Source organism: Arvicanthis niloticus, chromosome 13 (assembly GCF_011762505.2).
Source record: "Arvicanthis niloticus isolate mArvNil1 chromosome 13, mArvNil1.pat.X, whole genome shotgun sequence".
Lineage (NCBI taxonomy): Eukaryota > Metazoa > Chordata > Mammalia > Rodentia > Muridae > Arvicanthis > Arvicanthis niloticus.
Genome location: NC_047670.1, coordinates 75,092,783 through 75,096,163, shown reverse-complemented (window position 1 = coordinate 75,096,163; position 3,381 = coordinate 75,092,783).

Below are 3,381 nucleotides of genomic sequence, written 5' to 3'. Positions count from 1 at the left end.
TTCCCTCCTTCCCTCCTCAACCTTTCCCCCTCACCTCCTGTGTCTTCAATCCATGGGCCCTGTGTCATTCCAGATGTGCTGTCACATCTGCACAGTTGCTTACACAATTCACCCTTCCTTTCTTTGATCTTGTTTTTATTTTTTGTAGCCTAGACTGGCCTCAAACTTGCAATCCTTCTGCCTCAGCCTCTTGACTGCTGGGGTTATACACATGCAGCATCATGTCTGGCCTTGTTGATTGTCCATTGGGCCTCAGAGTCTAACCTCTACTCCACAATTTATAAAGCTAATCCTTCTCTGACTTCCTCCCAAGTCAAAAATCAGTAATACCTTCTTCTTTTTTTTTTTTTTTAACATTCTATTTATCTGTTTTGTGTGTGTGTGTGTGTGTGTGTGTGTGTGTGTGTGTGTGTGTGTGGCAGTTAGAGGAAAACTAGCAGAAAACAGTTCTCTCCTTCCACCACGAAGGCCCCTGGTGATCTGGCCATCACAATGTGTGCAGCTATCCATGTATGCGCGTGAATACACGCGTCTGTTTGTCTGTCGTCATCTATCTCTTCTTGGGTATCACGTGCATTCCCAGAAACAAAGACTGTGCTCCTGGTGTTCGGTCTACCTCGATAAACTGTGACTGACCAATCACGCACAGGTCCCTCCCCGCGGCCAGATAGTTGAACTTTTCTTCCACTCGACATTGTACTGTGTAATCTCCCAGCCCCAGGACGCCTTTAGTTCTTCGAAATTTCCAAAGCCTTTGGGCCCCTAACTGTGCATCAAGGCATCCTGGGTCATGAACCTCCCAGGGGCTTTGAAAGACATTTTGGCTGTTCGAGGGAAATGCCAACACTCAGTGTCTGTTGTATATCGTGCAATCTTTACTTTGAAGTTGTTCACGTGACAAACTTTCTCTGAAATGACATCGACTCTTTATAACGCTGGATTTTCGAAATTGTTTACAAAGAAAAGCCTATGCGGCAATCAGTTTGGAGAAGGAAAGTGGCCGTGTGGGATCAGATCTGGAGCTCCTCCTGGATGGGGGCCCTATGTGATGATTAACACAGTCCACCTGTTCCGAGTAAACTCGCGCTGTGATTTATGGGTAAGTTGGCTGCTTGGTGTCCAGTTAAGGGAACAACTTAGCTCTCCGGCTGGAAGCAGCTACTTATAAAGATGTTGTTGCCTACTTAGCCCCAGAGAAGTCACCAAGACATTAAGGGTTCAGGAAACCGAGAAGGTTCGGGAACATCTGCCACATGGCGCGTCACCCTTCCAGATCTTTCCCCACGAGAAGTTGACACCTGGGATGCCCCTACCACGTGGCGAGTCACTCTTCCATATCTTTCTCCACAGAAAGTCCACATCTGGAATGCCAAGGACTGTCTGGTAAACTCAGGTTTGTGCTTCACAGGGATGAGCTGAGATTCAGGCTCCCTCAAGACATCTGGCATTCACAGGTTAGTACTGTGGAATGGATGCGAGCATCCTGGCCCAACATCTGCATCCCAGGGATGCCGGTGACTCTGTCAGCAGTCTAGGTCTCATCAAATAATAAAAGCTCTGCCCATTTGTGGAAAATGTCTAAAACAAAAACAAAAAACTAAAATAAACAAAAAACAACAACCCTGGGGCCAGGTTGACTGATGTGTTTCTGTCAGACCCGTCAATGGATCTGTCGGCAAACCCAAACTTAAATTCCCTCCAGCTCCCCTCCCTATAAGTGGCCAGCATTTTTTCACTTGATTTGTTTTGAAGACTTCTTGGTTGATGTCTTCACCTGGACCCTTTTTCCATTTTTTCTTTCTACTCCACATGCACAGGGATCCTGTAGAATATAGACCAAGCCGTTCTACTTTAAAAACAAAGCAGCGAAAACAAAAACACAAAAGGGCAAAGGTTGTGCAGAGAGAGGTCGACGTATATATTGGTCGCGTGCCTTTTCTCACTGCGCATGCCCACTGGTGATCCTCACACTGCGCATGCCCATTGGCGATCCTCACACAGCAAATACAGTCCAGCCTCCAGCCTTTTGCACCTAGAATGCTTCTTCCCAGAGCATCTTCCACAGGATGCTCCCACACCTTCGTCAGGTTTTACCACTACCGCCTCTCTTCAGTGATGCCTTCCCTGACCAAGCTGCATTGTCTGTTTTGTGCCCTGGCTGTACGTACCATGATAAAACAAAACTTTAAAGAGGAGAGCTAGCAGACACTGACGCTACTGAGAGAAACAAAACAATCTAAGGAAATACAGTTCCTACAATAAAATGGAAGTCTGGGATCATTTAGAAAGAGAGATGTCCCAGCTGCTTGCTGCAGAGCTCCGTGTAGGCTGAGCCTACCGGCTAGGTACAAATGTGAGAGAGGAATTTGTAAAACTGTTTTGGCAAGAATTCTAGCCATTTTAAAAAAACACACTTATCGAGTGAGATAAATTATTAAAGTCTAAAAGAGTCACCTAAAATTTTACACTAAAAGGAAAAGCATATGCTAGAATGGTGTATGATGAAGATAATACTAAGTAAAATATGAAACACTGTGACCCTGTGACTGAGCACAGGAGATTCTCAGCCCTCACATGTGCTCCTTGACGTAAGCTAGACTCATCTGTGAAGGGGAAGCCTCAACTACCATACGGCCTGTAGGCAAGTCTGTGGGGCAGCATTATTATTATTATTATTATTATTATTATTATTATTATTATTATTATTGAGTGAGTGAGTGATGTGGAAGACCCCGGCTTGGTCCTAGGGTGTATTAAAAGCAAACCGATCAAGCCGTGGGGAGCAAGCCAGTCCCTCTATGCCTCTGCTTTGGTTCCTGTCTTGAATTTCTGCTCTGGTTTCCCCTCATGAAGATTAGGATGTGTGGGTCAAATAAATCCTTTCCTCTCCAAGTTGCTTTGGGTCAGCGTTTTACCACAGAAAGAAAAATCTAACCAAGACACCATTTTAAAGCCATGGTGCCTGGAGGGAGAGTGTGAAGTAACTTTGCTCCACACAGCCACTCGGGCATGCTGGACACTGATTGACACATAGGCAGCAGTTGGGAGGAAACAGTCTCAGGGGTCCTCAGAGTGGTTTAATGCAAAGGAGCGTATCACTGATGCCTGCATCCCATTGGACAGAGCTGTAAAGACAGTTGGGAACTCCTTCCTCTGAGGAGAACACAGGGCCCCTCACCAGCTGCCTTTTCCTTGTCTGCCACAATGATTCCATACACGTGATTTTCGAAGCCAAGGTTCCACTGCACATTGATTACAGCACTGGGGGGAATGTGTGTGTGTGTGTGTGTATGTGTGTGTGTGTGTATTCTTCTGTTTGTTTATATGGGTGTATGTATATGTGCATGCATGTATGTATGTCTGTGTATGTGTGTATATTTA